Genomic DNA, 19,468 nt, shown 5'->3' with positions numbered 1-19,468 from the left:
TTTTTCAGTAGTTCATTCCTTTTTATTGTTGAGTAAGCTTACGTTTCATAAACTGTGTAGTTTATCATTTCATTTCTTAATGGGCATTTGGGTTATTTACAGGTTTGGGCTGTTAAGCATTAAGCTGCTATTTAGCATTCATGTACAAGTCTTTAGGTGGACAGAGATTTTCATTTCTCTTAGGTAATACTCTTAGGTAATACTTAGAAGTGGAATGGCTGGATCACATACATACTTAACTTTTTAAAAAAAAATGCTAAGCTGTTTTCCAAACTGGTTGTACAGTTTTACAACATTGGATGGGAATTCCAGTTACTTTAATCCTTGCTAAAACTTGGCATGGTTTGTATTTAATTTAAGCTATTTAAATAGGTGTGTAATAGTATCTCACTGCAGTTTTCAGTTTCTTAATAATTAATTATATTGAGCATCTTTCATATGTTTATTTCTCTCTTTGATGAAGTATATCCTCAAATATCCAGTCCATTTTTGAAAGGATTTATGAAAAGCAACAAGGACTCTTCTTGTGTTGATACAGTCCTTGTCTAGAGAGCTGGTATGGGTTATCCTCTACAGCTTACTTAATTGTGTTGAAAATATTCATAAAATTATACCCATGCTTTATTTTTTTTTCTTGATCATGCAGTGATCACTTTGCTATTTACCTGAAACTAGTACAACATTGCAAATCAGCTGTACTACAATATTAATAAGATGTAGGAAAGCTTTGGCACTTTCTTTAGTAAGACTTCACAGGTGATCAGGCTACTTCTGTAACTTTCTTTTAAAGAGATAACTCATTTTATGAAACCCACTCCTTCTTGAAGGCTTGGGTCATTCTACTGTATCACATTGTACCTTTCCTCTCCAGTGTCATCTGCTGATCTGGTAGTCACTGCTCACATTCAGTGAATAACTTGGCACAGAACTCTTCCTCCCTACATCTCACAGAGTCACAAGAGTGTAGAGTTTTCCTCTCCATAACATATCTCATCATCATATTTGGTGATTTTTTTTAAACTGTTATTTTCTTAAATTGAACTGTAGTTGATTTACAGTATTACACTGAGTGATTTTTGAGTTGATGTATATGACCTATCTCACGCAATAGCTTTACTGTCTCTTGACTAGTCCACATAGTCTTGATTTTTGCTCTACTTTAGCAACCCACTCCTATTGTCACATTTTAAACTTTGACATTATCTGGAACAGTTTCACTCTCCAAATCAAAAATCCAGTATTTATTTCACTTTCTGACCATCGCCATATCTAATCAAATCTTTTACTTCCTACTTCTACTGCATATCCTTTATTTCATATTGACTCCCTGTTCTCATTCATCCTTTTGCTATGCTGGTTGGCAAAATGCCAATATCAGTGAAGCAGTACCTACCAAGACTGTGCTTTCTCCCCATCCCCCCCTCAGACTGTCAAAGGGAACAAATAAGCTTAAATTGCTCTCATCTTAAAAACAATGGTCTCCCTGGATCCTGTGGGTAATACCCCAATTCTCTTTTATTCTCTTCAAATCCAAGTTTCTAAATGCTCCATTTCTTCTTTTTCCTCCTCTATATTATATGTTTTTTAAAGGAGTTAAAAATCTCCCTGAATACCTGCTCAGTTGTTTTTAATCCATTAAAAGTTCTGAAATTGCATATTCATGAAAAATATACAAATGATATCTCATAGTTATTTTTTTAACATGGGATATTTTGAAAAAGCATATGTTGAGGAGAGACTATGTATAATCATAGTTTTTGTATTTGTATTTAATGGAAGTTACAATTATTTTCATATATGTAAATAAATGAACATGATTATTGCTTTCCCTATCACTCTTTGAAATTCTGAATTGCATTCTTTTGGAAAATGAATAAGTCACCCATCTATAATTATTTTATAAGCCATGATGTATCTGTAAGTAACCTTCTAACTTTTGTTCTCTATGTTTTTGAGTATTATACTGGTGAAAAAATACTTCTTTGTCCTCAGAAGCAGTGCTCCCTCCCCTTCTAGGATTCGGGGAAATAAAAATAATAGGCACTCTCTCAGAAATAAGCCGAACGACTGGGGAACTGAGCATGTAGCCTGACCTGTGTGGGCCCCTGTGTGGAGTCCACAAGTGCCAGGTTAGTTTGGCCACCATAGGTGGTTCAAGTCTGGAATGAGATCAAACTTAACTCTCACTTTGATTTACCTATCCCATGGGGAGGCTGAGCTACTTTGGGCTTTTAGGCTTAGGGCCTGTTCTATAAAGGTACCAGAATATCCAGTAACCATATGTGTGGTGTTTACCTTTGTTCTGCAGGAACGGAAATAAAGAATTCATATTTTTAATAATACACTTAGGTCAGAGTTATTTCTCTGAAGACTTTTCCTGTTTTCTATGGCTCAGATGAGATTCTTTTGGAATGTAATGAAGACTGCATTAGGACTTTTGGTGAACTGAAACATGCCACAGAGCTGATTCTTATTTGTAGCAAGTCATTTATATCATTAAAAAAAAAAATCACTAACCTTTTGATCATGTGCATCATCTGGGAAACAAACTAAACTTTGTGTATCTGTATGGAGCAAATGCTGTAGCCTGTTGAAGGTGATGGCCAAAGCTAGTTGGGGCAAGTGATGAATAGCATTATTTCTTACACCTGTGACAATGGTACCTCTGTATCCTGAAAAAAAATGCCCTTTGAAGATCTGTTCTCCTATTCTCCTGGACTCTCTGCCTCTCTCTCTTAGCCACTAATATTTAATATGGATAATTGTTTTATATCTTGGTACTTCAGGTGCCAAAATCTTCAAGTGATATTTAACTCTGTTAAAACTACTTCTGTCCTCATTTGATGAATTTATGGCGTTATTTCTTGCTATCATTTTTAATTAGTTAATCCCATTGTTATCTTCATCACAATCATTAGCCTCTATGAATCAAGAGCCTCTATGGATTTTTATAGAACTAAATGGCTTTCCCCCTTTAAGAAACCCCAAAGCATAGAACGTAGCCTTACTCTCTCATAGCAGTAAATAAATTAATCTGTAAATAGATCAATAAAATGTATATTCTAGCACTTGAAGTAGCTTCCAGTTCCAGTTAAGTAACTGATTTTAATCTTACCACATATTTGCATACCGTCAATTTTGTGTGCTACATAGATTGACTGAGTGATTAATCTGGGAAATAATTTTATGAAATGACTAATCATCTTGTTATAAATTACATGACATAAAGGACATTCTGTTAATTCAGGGTCAGGCCAGATGGTTAAGGCAAGAAAGTGGCCTCTGTGTGGCTAAACTTGAAAATGTACAATTGAGGAATTAAAAGAGGACTCCAGGAAATAGCACCTCTAAGAAATATTTCCAGGAAATAACAGCTACTCAGTTAGAAAGCAAGGAATGATTGCCGGTTGCTATTAATGCAAGCATCATATGTGTAAATATTGGCAAGCTTTAAAGCTTGGGTTCAAAATCAAGGAAAGCTTTGTGAGTACCACATGTTATTGCAGATTTCTTAAATGGTGTCAGTAAGAGTAATAGAGAAACATTTTTATCAATTCAACCAATAAAACAGATGTATCCTTCTAGTATTTTTGTCAAAGCTGAATAATGATAGCTGTGATTGAAAATAATAACAGGACACTTGTTGACATAATATAGACATAGATTTATTAAATTATATTCATGATTGAATGAAAGATTACCCATCTAGAAACAAAGGAAAATGGGGCCAGTCCATAGTGTTCACTCAAACATTTTCCTCAGCTTAAGGCCTCTGATATTTATCTGTATGATATGAGGAGAGGTTAATTTTTGCCCATGAAGAACATATTTCAACCAGTTGTGAATAAGAGAAGAATCAGAATTAAGAAGCCTCCAGTCTGAGCGAACAGAATTTCTTGGAAGAAGTACAAATGTACTATTTAGATTATTGCCTTTTTTCTTATAACTTGACTAACTTTCAGGTTTCTTCTTGGTTATTTGAAAACCTTTGTAAGACTGTAAGGCTGGAGTCTCATATGCTGAAATTAATCATCATAATACACGTGATTGCATGTATTTGTGGTGCTGCAGTTGTTCAAAGTGGCACCTTGTCTTGAAAACATACTGCTCCTACATTAAATAATTGTAGACTGCTATCACCTGGGGATAAATTTCAGCGATTTAGGAAATCCACTTCAAATGGCTAAAAAATAGAAATGGGGATTAATTGTTTTAACTAACTGGAAATCAGAAATTAGTTTGAGTGTTAAGATTGGTTTGCTTTATTAGTTCAGTGATGTCATTAAGCTTCTGTCTCCTTTGTCTACCATATCCACTTTCTCTTCACTCAAAGGACTACACAGTTCTCTAGCCACATCTTAGAAGAGAAATAAGGAGTGGTTTTGTTGCAGGAAGGGGGACCCCTTCCAGGGACCGAAACTGGGCTCTTGTCTAACACTCGGAAATGAATTGTCCGAGGAGACACATGTGCTGACAAAGCAAGAGATTTTATTGGGAAAAGGCACGGGGATGGAGAGCAGTAGGGTAAGGGAGCCCAGGAGAACAGCTCTGCCACATGGCTTGCAGTGATGGTGATGGGATTAGTTTCCAGGTTGTCTTCAGCCAATCATTCTGACTCAGAGTCCTTCCTGGTGATGCAGGCCTTGTTCAGCCAAGATGGATGCCAGCGAGAAGGATTCTGGGAGGTGGTCAGACATGTGGTGTCTCCTTTTGACCTTTCCCGAACTCTTTTGGTTGATGGTGGCTAATTAGTTCCATGTTCCTTACCAGGACCTGCTGTCATAAAACAACTCATGCAAACGGTTACTATAGTACCTGGCCAGGGTGGGTGGTTTCAGGCAGTGTGCTTCCCCTAACAGTTTCTATAGCTTTTTCAGAAATTATAGAGCTTTTGTCTTGGAGGTCTCCAATAAATGGCTTCTCCAGTGTCAGTGAACATATCTGAGTCACATGGCACCCATAGGAATTAGTTTCCAAATACATTGATTCTATAGGGTGTATATCTATGGATACTTAGATATCTACCCTGAACATATTTGTTTTTCAATATTTATTGCACCAGATATTCTGAGTAACAGCAATGCAGTTTGAATGATTAACATTTAAGGGTAGTTTCATTCTTCTTGCTTATAGCTGGTTAAGAAATTGTCATTTGTCCCAGATTTGTCAGTGATAAATGAGGAGAGGTTGACTGGAGGCAACTAGGAATACTCTTTCTTTTAAGAGAAAGTGACGAGAAATATGCCTCCCTCCCCACTTCTATTTCACTCCTACCTTCTCACCCTTTCTCCTTCCCTTCTACCCCTTTCAGTGAAAAAAAAAAAAGAAAGAAAGAAGCATGTTGCCTTGATTTCTCCTGGCAGCCATCTTTTGATTGTGAGGAAAACTGTCAATAGGATACATCCAATGCTGTAAAGCCTTCGTGACTTATTGAGTCACTAAATCAAACTCACCCAACTACTTCTGAATTTCCTATTATGTGAAAATAAAATTCCTTCTTCCTTAAACCATAAATTAGGTTTTCTAATGCTCATAACCAAAAAAATTCTAAGGAGTGCAATATTTAGGCCAAAATATCAGTTATCAGGAAAATGAAAATTGATATTGGGAAGTTACCAATATTTACTGTATAGCTTAAGATATAAAGAATATAATCATCTCTTAACTTTCTGAGCTTGTAGTGACAAGCAGAATAATGTGTAATTTTGTGTAATTTGCAAACCATTCAAAAGTCATTTAATTTGGCTTTGGGTAATAGTTGGTGTTCTATGCACAAAGGATTCCATATTCTCTATGCTCTTAAAACTGAGCAGTCAAAATCTACTTTAGCTTTATTAGCAGGTGCTGGTAATTTTTGAATTTGTTTAGTATCTTAATGTCAGGCACACCTCGTTGGAGAAGGGCACCATCACTGTCAGCTGAGATAGAGTTGCCCCTCCTTCCTCTCTCTTCAGAGGCTTTTCTCTTCCTATGGACAGAGCAATGCTTTGGTTTCAAAGGATCTCCCATCAGAGAAATGTTAGGGAAATATGAATAAACATTAGGAACAGTACTAAAATCATGATCAAACCATATAACAAATTATATTTGGTGTTAAATGTCAATAAGAAGTTGAAAGCACAATTTGTCTAGGATAATTAAGAATTGATTTCAGTTCCTTGTAAGAACGTAGAGAAAAACATACAGGGAAATGCCTCAATGGACTAAATTCTTTCTAACGAGTATAGAAGGATGGTTGACAGTGTAAAAGGAAAAAGAATGTTTGAGATAGTTCCCATATTAAAATAAAGTTTGAAATGGTCAAGGAAGAAAATCTTGGTTATGGTTAGAAGCAGATTGTATGCCTTAGGGAAAGTAGATTTCAAATATAAATTATTCAGTCAGTAATAATAGTAATAATTCTATACCTAAGAGTGCTCAAATTATAAAATAATTATTTCAGTGGGAATAAAAAAAAACAACTTTTAAAACTTTTAAGAGCAAGAGAGTTGAAAATGACTTGTTTTTTTCATAGACATTTTGGTTACAATTTTTAAAATAACAGTCAGTGTGCATTTGCACAATTCAGCAAATTTAATATTTCATGATATCTAAGGATCTTTTCTTATTATATTTGAAGTTATTATTAATTCAAAATATCTTAAATATTATTAAAGATGTTTACAAAGTATGATGAAAAAGTAAAAGCCTACTCAAAAAAAGCACCTGAGTTGCTTATGGAATACTCTTTTTCTAAGACTGGATTGCTAGCTCTTGATGAAGATTGAACGGTAACCCAGAATGGGCCATGTAATGCAAATAATACTTATAAGTCATTTATTAGTTTTTTAGTTAGAATACCTAAAGATTTAAGTGACTCCATAGCTAAAAATCCTAAAAGGGAGCTTTAAAATTCTAACAATATTGATATGATAAAACTATGATGACCTGTGGGATGGGATGAGCAGAATATAAATAAAAAAAAAAGACAAATAGAAAAAAATCTGTGAACTTAGAGTAAATGTTTAGTAGAAAATTAGGTCATAACCATGAGAAAATATCAGAGAAGATAAACTTGAGATTGATGTAAGGCTTACAAAAATGGCAAGGAAATTAAAATTGTTAGATCTTTTTGAAGCACTGTTCAAACTGAAAGAACAATGCATAGATTTATTGCTTAGAATAAATGGTGAGATTGTTGAAAGATTATGGTAAGATAGTAGAGTTCAAGTCCTATTTTGCTTCTTTTCTTTTAAGGAAAGCAATTTGCAAAGGATAGAAAAAACAGATTACAGAGGAACTCTTAAGTGAAAGAGAGTACTTAGCCACTTTAGTGTCTAGGGTCATGTAGAATGCAAGTACTGAAACAGCTCATGCTTATCACAAAACTAAAATGGATAATACTTGAGATATCAAAAACAGGAAGAATTTACGTGATTAGAGTGAGCTCAAGGGACAAATTTTTAAAAGTAGAGAAGAGAGAAGCTGGATATTCGTAGAATTATCCGTATTGGTCCTGTGATTTTGTTAAATAAGTTGAAGGTGTGTGAACCTTTAAAATTGCTCGTATTACTAAAAAAATGTGTTTTTCACTAACAGTATGCTATTTAAAATCAAACTTGTTTTCTTTTTTGATAGAATACTTAGTGAAAGCTGTGGATATAATCAATCCTGATTATAGCAGATCTTTTGACAAAGTGAAAATATTTGTGTGGACAAGTTAGAGAAAAATATGCTGTAGAATTAAATGGAGTGTAGCTGCCTGGATGATCACATTCAAGGATTACTTGTTAATTGATGCATGACAGCTAAAAGCAAGGCCCATGATCGACATGCTAGAGACCCTATCATTTTCAACATTTGTCACTGACTTTGAGAAAAGTGTAGAAGACCTGACTATCAAATTTAAGGACAATATAAGGTTGGATGGCAGAGTTAAAATAATCTTTATTCAGGCAGATATCAAGAGGGTCATAGGCCAAAGCAAAGTACAATTTAATAGAAATTCATTCATCTTTTTTTTTTCTATCCAGTGTTCACTTATTAAACATCTTCTTTTATATGTAAAGCACTTGGTGGTGGTGGTGGTTTAGTTGCTAAGTCGTGTCCGACTCTTGCGACCCCATGAACTGTAGCCCACCAGGTTCCTCTGTCCATGGGATTCTCCAGGCAAGAATACTGGAGTGGGGTGCCATTTCCTTCTCCAGGGGATCTTCCCAACCTAGGAATTGAACCCGGGTCTCCTGCATTGCAGGCTGATTCTTTTCCAACTGAGCTACGAGAGAAGCCCATGTAAAGCACTTAGCTTTATTGCTAAAAAGGCAAAATTGATTTAAGACATGTCCCTGTTTTAGAAGTGGGATTCCCAGGTGGCTCAGTGGTAAAGAGTCCACCTACCAATACAGGAGACACAGGTTCAGTCCTTGGGTTGGAAAAATCCCTTGGAGGAGAATATAGCAACCCACTCCAGTATTCTTGCCTGGAGAGTCCCATGGACAGAGGAGCCTGGAGGGCTACAGTCCATGCTGTCTCAAGGAACTGGACATGACTGAGCTAGCATGCACATTTTAGAAGTACAGAAGAGAAGACATTTTAAGAAATAATTGCGATTAAATATAAACCTTACTATAAGTGCATACAGTTGTTACGGAAGCACAGGTTTATGAATAAATGGATTGAGTGGGAAGTACTAGGTATAGGTTTTTGGATGACTTATAAAATAGTAGACATGCTTAGTTTTAACCTTATGAGGGGAAAGATGCGTCAGTGACATAATGCGAATGCCTTAAAATGTAAATGCATTAAAATTATAATGTTTAAACAAAGTAAATAGACACTGTTGTATCCTTTTCTCTGCTCACCTTTCAAAAGGATGTGACTAGAAATGAAAGAAGACACAGAGGTGTGTGTATATCCAAGAGGAGATACCAACTAAATAAATTATTTCTAGTGTTAATAAGGATAGCTTAAGAGTTGACGAAATTATGACTGTCCAGTTTTTCCATGTTACATATTTTATTCTTACTTGATCTTTTTTAAGGTTATATGTTAATAATGCTTATAATATTATCATAATATATCCTCTAGGTTAGAAGTTGCTTTCTTTCATGTCCCTTCCCCTGTTGTTGATGTGTATGTATGTGTATATATGTACTTCAAAGTGTAAGTGAAAGTTGCTCAGTTGGGTCTGACTCTTTGGGACCCCATGGATTATACAATCAATGGAATTCTCCAGGCCAGATCCCTTCTCCAAGGTATCTTCCCAACCCAGGGATGGAACCGGGATCTCCTGCGTTGCAGGCAGATTCTTTACCAACCGAGCTATTAGGGAAGCCCATGTGTTTCAAAAGTAAAATTTAAACCAACAATAAGAGAAAGACACAAACTTGTGATTGTTAAGGGGTAGATTTATTATTCCTTCTTATAAGGGATACTTACTTGTATGTCTTTGATCATTTTCATTGAGAATATTTTGTTAGAAGTTTATGTAATTTGGATCCTTCCTCTTAAGAGACATTTTGATTTAAAGTTGACTTTTAACCAGTGTAATTAACCTTGGTTGAATTAGCCTTAAGTACTTAATGTCATTTTGGTGCTTATTTTCCCTTTCAATTTTATAATGATTTTGTTGTAATGACTGCAACATTTAGTTTCATGAAATTTGTTCTCATAACAGAAATAAGAAATTTTATTTGAGAATGCAAAAATAAATGTTTCTCATATCAGTGCATTGAAGTTTGGTGCTAGTGTTTCTGGTCTGCAAGGTATACATTTATTTTAATCAGTGACCAGTTAGCTCACGTGGCTGTCCATATTGTTAATGAGGGAGAGGTCATGGGTTTCATCCTGGTGCAGGCCAGCAAACTTCTCTTTGTTATGTGGCATAGGATATGCCCCTCACCCCAGCCAGCTGGCTGGCAAATGTGTGCAGTTGGTGACAAGGAGAACTGGGTGAGACTGTGTAGATGGATTGGTGCAAATTCATCACCATAGCTAGGAAAATAACCCTGAGTGAATGTCTCCCTAATGAACAACACATGGTTGTTTATATTCAATTGAACTGTAGGTATATAGTTTGTCATTAGGCTTATTTACAGAAAATCTCACTTTTATTTAATAGGTAAAATACCTCCCTGCTTTAATTCTTTTGGATTAAATTTTTTAACTATATTTTACAGATATGTCACATTTTGTTTTCACATAATTTTCTCTTAGGTGTAAAACTGAGTAGCTTTTTGGGACATTTGGGTTTTGCAACAGTCTTGTTTAGTTTTTTAAGACCATAGGCAAAAAAATCACATGAGCATTGATGATTTTGATAAGACTAAGTCAGTCTGTGATGAATATTAATGGTGAAAAAAAGTTAAATCAAGCACATAATCTTTGGCTACTATCATTCGGACATCTCTTCCTCTGCATTTGTTAATATGATTTGGGTAAAAGAGTAAATTCAGTAGTATCTTGGTTTTTGGAAGTCTGTGTGCTTTAACTGGCACAAATTAAATTAAGCTATTAACTACCTTAAAAAAGAGAGCTTAATAACGTTGAGTAAGCTTTCAAACTCAGTTTACTTCAGCATACACGAATTACTCTCATCTAATCATGCTGTATCATGTAATTAATATGAACATAGCTAGGATCCACTTCTATTTTTTTTTTCTTTCTGCAGGCTCTCATACAAAACAGCGTTTAAAAAATACAGTTTAACAAACCAAATCTAACTTTTCCTTTAAAAACATTATGTATTTCATTTGGTCATCTCAGACATTTCATAAGAGGCGATCTTAGTATAATTGGATCCATTCTTTTTTAAAAATGGTACGTTTAATTTAACATAGCTGAAACCTATTTTATTATTTCAGCCTAATTAATCATATATCAAAACCTTAGTTTTAGAAAAAGTAGATTGTAGAATGAATATACATAGTGAATTTCTGTTAGGCTCAAAATGACTCTTTTAAACCTATCTGGAGTTTTGACTCTAATACAAAATGTGAAATATAAATTTCACTATTTATATTTCACTAAGTACCACTGAGTGACCAAATCATACAGACTTTTATACCACATTTATATGTGGTCTATACCACATTTATATATTCACTGAGTTACCACTATTGGTAAGGAAGTCTGAGAGCCATGGAATATATAATTAGCTGGGCTTTTCAGAAATTAAAGCTCTGTAGTTTTAATTGTATAATTTTTTACATTGAAAAGACTTCTGTGTTTAGAGAAGATTAATCTCTTTAGATCTCTAAAAGGCCATTTTCAGACCACTAGGGTCTGATAATAGCCCTTTACTGAGATTTTAAGTTGTTTCAATCTAATTTTTACAATAGGCTATAGCATAGTACAGTTGATAGCAACTATTTATGTACATTTCCTGTTTTTAATGTAGTATCAGAATGTAGTATGAAAAGTGCTTGGTACTTCTCATACCTTATTTCCAAAAAAAACACAAGTTCTGTATTTGTATTCCATGGTTATTTGATATAACACACACAAAAAATGAATATATTTAATTTCTCTCTCTTTCTCCCTCTCCCTCTGTGTGTATGTGTGAATTTAGAAATGTGCTACTAATCATTTTCCCCCAAATTCCTATTTTTATGAGTTTTAGGGTTTTTACAGTCAGTATGAATTCTTCTGTCAGAGTGCAGACTGACTGACAATACAATCATTTAAAAATCTAATTACTTTCACCTGTTTAAATAAGTGAAATTCATGCTGGAAAACGTGTGCAAACTGCCACGGGAAGTAGTTGAACTCCCACTCAAGGAAGGTTTTGCAGACATCTTTTTTTTTGTTCTTTTGTCCCTTGAGGTGTTTATGTCCTTTTAAAAGTCTGTATGGATTTGGTCTATAGCCACAGATTTGTGACTAAATGACTGTGCGATCGAAGCTACTAAACAGTAATAAGGCTTGGTAATAGCTGTTTGAGGTTTATTTCAAAAGCTTCATGTCTAATCTCATTAGTATACCTATGGGTACAAATGTTATTTTTCCCTCGTGTGTTCTAAACATAAAGGAAATAATAGATCATAATTAATGTACTAAAAAGGCACATTTTGCCTCTGTTTTTATTTTACAATGCATAGTTAGTTCACCTAAACCTAACAAATATGAATGTGTTTTCTCTTCCTTTTTAATTTTGTTTTTAACTAAAAAGCTGCACTGATATTATACAGAAAGAGAAGATGGATGTTTGCCACTGAACTCCACTGGATTTAAATAAATAAAAACAAAGAATAATTCTCTAATAGTCTGGCAACACATCTGAAGCTCAGTCTGTTGTTTGGGAAGGTGAATGGAATATGTGTTATGCAATTTCTCAGCAGCAATCATTACACATTTTCAGTTGATAGACTTTTAAGCTGTCACATCCTTATTTTCTTTTCCTGGCAACAATTATTGCGTCATGAAATGAAGATAATTGTAATTTTGTTTTGTCTTGGATGCCATTTATAAGATGTGCTATACATATTATTACCTCTCATTCCTATTAGATTATTTTTCTTAGTAAAATTAGAGTTTAGTTGATTCAGGGTATTATACTACTGCTTTTAAAGCATTATTAGCATTTTGTTAAGATTGGATATTAAGGAATTCAAATGACCAGGTCCGTTATTAGAATAGGGAAACAAATTCCACTTAACTATTTTGATTTTTTTCCCCTCTCTTCAAATATGTAGAGCATGTATTTTGTGCACAGGCTAACTTACAATATATATGTGTGCTTGTGTGTATATGTTCTACATCATATCAAACAAATACTTATAGATAATAGGAATAACAAGTATAGCTCAGGAGTTTTAAACTATATGCCTTTGGGAGCCAAGCAAAGCCCACCAATAAATAAAAAGAACTTTTGTTAATAAATTAGGAAGTGATGGAGAAAGACAAAACTGGAGATTTCAGGCCACTTCTAAAGGTATACAAATTCAATTGTTTTAAAATGTCCTGTGTACTGTCATTATCAAGGAAAACACTTTGACTGACTGCATTTGGCCTTCAGGACACCAGTCTGAGACTTCAAAACCTCCCAGCTATTTTATACATCATCAGCTGGGGATTATCCTGCCATGGAGGAACATAGTTGGGGTCCCTCCAATCTGATGCCCTTGCTTCCAGGAGTATATTAGGATTTGTCAGTGTAAGAATTAATTGGTTACTAAATATTCCACTCTGAATAATAGACCTATGAACAATAAAACAAAATGAATCTTAAAATCAATGCTTTAGAATAGACACCACAGTTACATCTCTGCAACTTCGTAGATCTTTACATCCCTGAAAGCCATTTCTGCCGAGTTCTGAGTGCACACGCTTCCATCCCTACAGCAGACATACCTCTCTACTATTCTTTGATTCTCACTGATGTGCTAACACTACTTTGTAATTGTGGCAATTAATGCAATCAATATATTAATAATAATATAATCCCACAGCTCTAAGGCTAGCATTTCTCTTCTAAAATTGTAGACCATCATCCCCTTCTTGTGAAGATAAGAGTATCTATGTAAGATAACTAAACAAGCACTGTACTACGATTAGCATTTATATGAATACATACGTGGGCAACTATGGATGGAGGTTCATAACATTGTACAGGAAGCAGTTATCAAAACCATCCCCAAGAAAAAAGAAATGCAAAAAGGTAAAATGGTTGTCTGAGGAGGCCTTAAAAATAACTGAGAAAAGAAGAGAAGCGAAAGGCAAAGGAGGAAAGGAAAGATATACCCATTTGAATGCAGAGTTCCAAAGAATAGCAAAGAGAGATAAGAAAGCCATCCTAAGTGAAGAATGCACAGAAACAGAGGAAAGCAATAAATGGGAAAGACTAGAGGTCACTTCAAGAAAACTAGAGATACCAAGAAAACATTTCATGCAAAGATTGGCACAATAAAGGACAGAAAAGACATGAACCTAACAGAAGCAGAAGATGTTAAGAAGAGGTGGCAAGAATACACAGAAGAACTATACAGAAAAGATCTTCATGACCCAGATAGCCACAATGGTGTGATCACTCACCTAGAGACAGATATCTTAGAATGAGAAGTCAAGTGGGCCTTAGGAAACAACACTATGAACAAAACTAGTGGAGGTGATGAAATTCCAGCTGAACTATTTCAAATCCTAAAAGATGTTGGTGTGAAAGTGCTGCACTCAATATGCCAGCAAATTTGGAAAACTCAGCAGTGACCTCAGGACTGGAAAAGGTCAGTTTTAATTCCAATCCAAAAGAAGGGCTATGCCAAAGAATGTTCAGACTATTGCACAATCGCAGTCATTTCACATACTATCAAAGTAATGTTCAACATTCTCTAAACTAGGCTCAACAGTATGTGAACTGAGAACTTCTAGATGTTCAAGCTGGATTTACAAAAGGCAGAGGAACCAGAGATCAAATTGCCAACATCCATTGGATCATAGAAAAAGCAAGAGAATATCAGAAAAAAAAATCTACTGCTTCTTTGCTGGGACTTCCCTGGTAGTACAGCTGGTAAAGAATCTGTCTACAATGTAGGAGAGCCCAGTTAGATACCTGAGCTTGGAAGATCCTCAGGAGAAGGGATAGGCTACCTACTCCAGAATACTTGAGCTTCCCTGCTGGCTCAGATGGTAATCTACCTGCAATGAGGGTGACCTGGGTTTGATCCCTGGGTTGGGAAGATCTCCTGGAGAAGGGAATGACTCTCCACACAAATATTCTTGCCTGGAGAATTTCATGAACAGAGGAGCTTGGCAGGCTGCAGTCTATGGGGTCACAAAGAATTGGACTTTCACTTTCACATTTGCTGCTTCATTGACTGTGCTAAAGCCTTTGGCAGTGTGGATCACACAAACTGGAAAATTCTTGAAGAGATGGGAATACCAGACCACCTCACCTGTCTCCTGAGAAACCTGTGTGCAGGCCAAGAAGCAACAGTTAGAACTAGTCATGGAACAACAGACTGGTTCAAAATTGGGAAAGGAATATGTCAAGATGGTATATTGTCACACTGCTTATTTAACTTATATGCAGTGTACATGATGCAAAATGTAGACTGGATGAAGCCCAAGCTGGATTCAAGATTTCTGGGAGAAATATCAATAACCTGTTAGGCAGATGACACCACCCTTATGGCAGAAAGTGAAGAGGAACTATCTTGCCTCTTGATGAAGATGAAAGAGGAGAGTAAAATAACTGGCTTAAAAGTCAACATTCGAAAAATGAAGATCATGGCATCCGGTCCCATTACTTCATGGCAAATAGATGGGGAAATAATGGTAACAGTGACAGACTTAATTTTCTTAGGCTCCAGAATCACTACAGATGGTGACTGCAGCCATGAAATTAAGACGCTTGCTCCTTGCAGAGGAAAAGCTATGACAAACCTAGACAGCAGATTCATTACTTTGCTGACAAAGGTCTATATAGTCAAAGCTATGGTTTTTCCAGTAATGTGTGGATGTGAGAGTTGGACCATAAAGAAAGCTGAGCACCGAAGAATTGATGCTTTTGGACTGTTGTGTTGGAGAAGACCCTTGAGAGTCCCTTGGACTGCAAGGAGATCCAGCCAGTCAATCCTAAAGGAAATCAGTCCTGAATATTCATTGGAAGGACTGATGCTTAAGCTGAAACTCCAATACTGTGACCATCTGATGCGAAGAGCTGACTCATTAGAAACGTCCCTGATGCTGGGGTAGATTGAAGGCAGGAGGAGAAGGGGACAACAAAGGGGGCATCACCGACCCAATGGACATGAGTTTGAGTAGGTTCCAGATGATGGTGAAGGATAGGGAGGCCTGGAGTACTGCAGTCCATGTGGTTGCGTGGATATGACTGAGTGACTGAACAACAAGAACATGTGTTTTATATGTGCAATATTATACATAAGTAGTGGAAATTAGTTTTTTTGAATCTTGCTTTGTACGTTGAAAAATATCTGATTTTCTTTAAAAATTACCCATCACACTGAAATTAGTGAAATAGACACATTTGTTTGGGTCTAAGGGTAAGTACTATTCCAGTTTTTATAACTGTTAGTAAAACATCTGTCTGATTTTAAAAACTAAAAGTCATGCTAATTATTTTCTTTAATTTTTAATTATTATTTTTAGTTGCAATGATACCTTCACTAGTGTAAAATGACTTTGGAACCTGTTTTATTTACAGTATAAATTTCTAATTGAGCTAAATTACACATATCACTCCATGGCATATATACAATTTGAAAAAAAGTTCAAGATTGAGTATTTCATATAGATCACAGAGAACACAAACTAAGGGTGCCATTTTAAAATCTGATATATATTAGCCCCCAACTAAAATAAATAAATTTATAAAAAAATATATATATATATAGTAAATTTAAACCAAACAAATTTCACCATACTTAAAATTCATTGTGTGAAAGAGAGTATCATTTTGAGAATACAGATTATTATATATTGTTTATGATTATCATGAAGAATAGCATTAGAACAATTTTAATAGCCAATAATGTAGGCCCAGTTTTGGAGGCCACACGTATCATCATCGGAACCTTCACCACGTGTGTTTTTGAGGAAGGGTGGCGGAACAGTGGGTGTAAACCCCTGTACCATTTTGGACAGATCTTTAGTCTCTAACGAGACTTATAAAGAGGATTGAGCAGACTTGCAGGAATGGCCAGCATAATGGCTATTGAATAGTCAAATTCATGGAATCAACAATGATGCCTTCATCAGCCACTGCTGTATCATAGCATTGTACCAAAATAAATTAGGTACTGATAAACAGAACTCTGATGTCGTTGCTGGCTAGACTGCTCTGACAAACATTCCTGTTACCTACTGCTGTGTCACAGGCCACCCCAAAACTTAGTAGCTTAAAATAATAGTCATTTATTTTGCTTACACAGATCTGTAGTTTTGGTAGGACTTAACTGGAAAATTTGTCTCTATTCTGTGTAGCTTCAGTTGGGGCTGCTTGACCTAAGCCATAGGACTGAGCTCCTTCAGAACGGCTCACTCACAAACCTGATAAGTTGGTTCTGATCTCTGGATCTGAATTCAGCCAGGGCTATCAACTGAGTGCTTTGGTTCCTCTTAATGTGGGTTGCATGGGCTTTCTCACAGCTTAGCAACAGGAGTTCCATAGAATGATCCAGGGTGGAAATTCTAAGGCTTTGATGTAGCCTTGGAAGTCCAAGAATATTGCTTCTATCTCCCTCTGTTTGTCCAGCAAGTCAGTAAGGCCAGGTAATTTTTTCTGAGGAAGATAATTAAACTCATCTCACAGTGTCAGGAGTAGCCAAGAATTTGTTGTCATTTTTAATCTACCATAGCAGAGAGGGTGAATTGCAGCATTGGGTCTTCTTGCCCAACTAGAGGTGACATTCGTATGCTGAGAGTCCTGCTGAATCCACTGCAGGAAGCTTCTGATGGTAGTAGCTGAAGCACAAAGAGGTTAAGTCACTAAAACTCATAACTAGTAAGTGGTAAACCTAAGGCTCAAATGCAGATTGTCTTCATGCCACACTTCATACTCTTAACCACTGTAGGATATAATGTCATGTGAGATGGCTCATCTGTTTCTCTCTTTTGATAAGTAGGCTATCAAAATGCTACTCACTCTGTTTCACTTAAAAGCCACCCATGATATGAGTTAAGTGAATACACCAGTCTGATAACTAAGAATTTTCTCTAAAATAATCATCTTTTGAAAGCATTAGAGAACTCAAAGTGCTGTAAAGATGGAGCTCTGTGTCGGTCAAGAGCAGGCACAGCTTCCAAATGGAAAATAAATCCACTATGTCTTAAAGAAAGAGGTCCCAGGAGGCGGGGGGCTTGTGGTGGGGGCTGATGGAGGATGTTTGTCGGCAGGAAAGTCAGAACATATCTGAACCATAGCTGGGAAGTGCTGAGGTTGAAGTTAGAAGAACTTTCACAAGACTCAGGCCTGAAGACTGAAGCAGGAATACAAACCAAAAAACAGTGAGGTGAGAAGTTCTGTTCTGTTAACTTTAACTTTGACTCTTCTTTCCTAATCCCTGCCTCTTGGGAAGCAACTTGTCCCCATCCAGGACTTCCATCCTGATGCTTACCTAGTCTGGAATCCGTGATTGTTAAGCCATTCAGGTGCTGCAGTTTGTTTGTAGACTGAACATTTCTGTGGCACTGACGGCTGAAATCAGCACTTGCATTTTCTTGTTTTCCCCTTCTGCTATAAAAGTAAGCTGGTCTGACTTGGACATTTTTGAAGAAAGGACACGAAGGCCCTACTAAATGGCTTGACTGTACATATAGTGTCTCTCTTAAATGACTGCCAAAATAGCCAAAAATAAACAATAAAACATTATAATACTTTCTTTACTATGTCAAAAACTTATTAGAATAGAGTTTTCCCCATGGGATGTTAGCATGTAGAAATTTTGTATCCTTTCATTTAAACCCCTATCAGGTGATTTCCAAGACAGTGTCAGTTCAATTCAGTTCAGTTCAGTCACTCAGTAGTGTCCAACTCTTTGCGACCCCGTGGACCACGGCACGCCAGGCCTCCCTGACCATCACCAACTCCCAGAGTTTACCCAAACTCATGTCCATTGAGTCTGTTGTCCCCTTCTCCTCCTGCCTTCAGTCTTTCCCAGCATCAGGGTAATTTCAAATGAGTCGGCTCTTCGCATCAGGTGGCCAAAGTGTTGAAGTTTCAGCTTCAACATTAGTCCTTCCAATGAACACTCGGGACTGATCTCCTTTAGGATGGACTGGTTGGATCTCCTTGCAGTCCAAGGGACTCTCAAGAGTCTTCTCCAACACCACAATTCAAAAGCATCAGTTCTTCGGCACTCAACTTTCTTCACCATCCAACTCTCACATCCATACATGACCACTGGAAAAACCATAGCCTTGACTAGACGGACCTTTGTTGGCAAAGTAATGTCTGTGCTTTTTAATATGCTGTCTAGGTTGGTCATAGCTTTCCTTCCAAGGAGTAAGCGTCTGTTAATTTCATGGCTGCAATCACCATCAGCAGTGATCTTGGAGCCCCAGAAAATAAAGTCAGCCACTGTTTCCACTGTTTCCCCATCTGTTGGCCATGAAGTGATGGGACCAGGTGCCATGATCTTAGTTTTCTGAATGTTGAGCTTTAAGCCAAGTTTTTCCCTCTCCACTTTCAGTTTCATCAAGAGGCTTTTTAGTTCTTCTTCACTTTCTGCCATAAGGGTGGTGTCATCTGCATATATGAGGGTATAACACATTAAATTTTATTGTCTTTATTTTACTACACTGTTAATTGCTTATCTTCTGTTTGTAGATACCATTCATTAATTGTGTTTATGTTTGTCCTAAAATGATATTCAAAGAATTAGATTTCTCTGCTCATTTATATTAAAAATTCAAAGGTGTGTCCTAATGGAAAACATTTTGAAGTTGTTAGTATATTATATGTAAAAATACATTGTGAGAATAGAGGATGATGTTTAATTGTTCTGATTAAACTCAGTTACACTAAATACTGATA

General features: G+C 36.1%; 1 protein-coding gene across 12 annotated transcripts in view; it reads left to right on the top strand.

Moving 5' to 3' along the window:
* The window catches only part of FOXP2 (forkhead box P2), a 1,512,938-nt gene that overhangs the window by 1,133,811 nt on the left and 359,659 nt on the right, over positions 1-19,468 (top strand). The window contains exons 1-2 of one of the 12 annotated variants that reach the window (XM_081537124.1): positions 16,772-17,205; positions 17,830-17,945. The exons of 7 other annotated variants lie outside the window; for them this stretch is intronic. The gene's annotated coding sequence lies outside the window, so the exon portion shown is untranslated. Of the gene's footprint in view, positions 1-16,771; positions 17,946-19,468 lie in introns of those variants that run through there. 4 more of the 12 variants (XM_081537126.1, XM_081537131.1, XM_081537125.1 and 1 more) reach the window with 4 other exon arrangements.

Source organism: Giraffa tippelskirchi, chromosome 10 (genome assembly GCF_054371585.1).
Source record: "Giraffa tippelskirchi isolate mGirTip1 chromosome 10, T2T-mGirTip1v1.2.pri, whole genome shotgun sequence".
NCBI lineage: Eukaryota > Metazoa > Chordata > Mammalia > Artiodactyla > Giraffidae > Giraffa > Giraffa tippelskirchi.
Note: the sequence above shows the minus strand (reverse complement) of the source record. Positions and strands in the feature narration are given on the sequence as shown.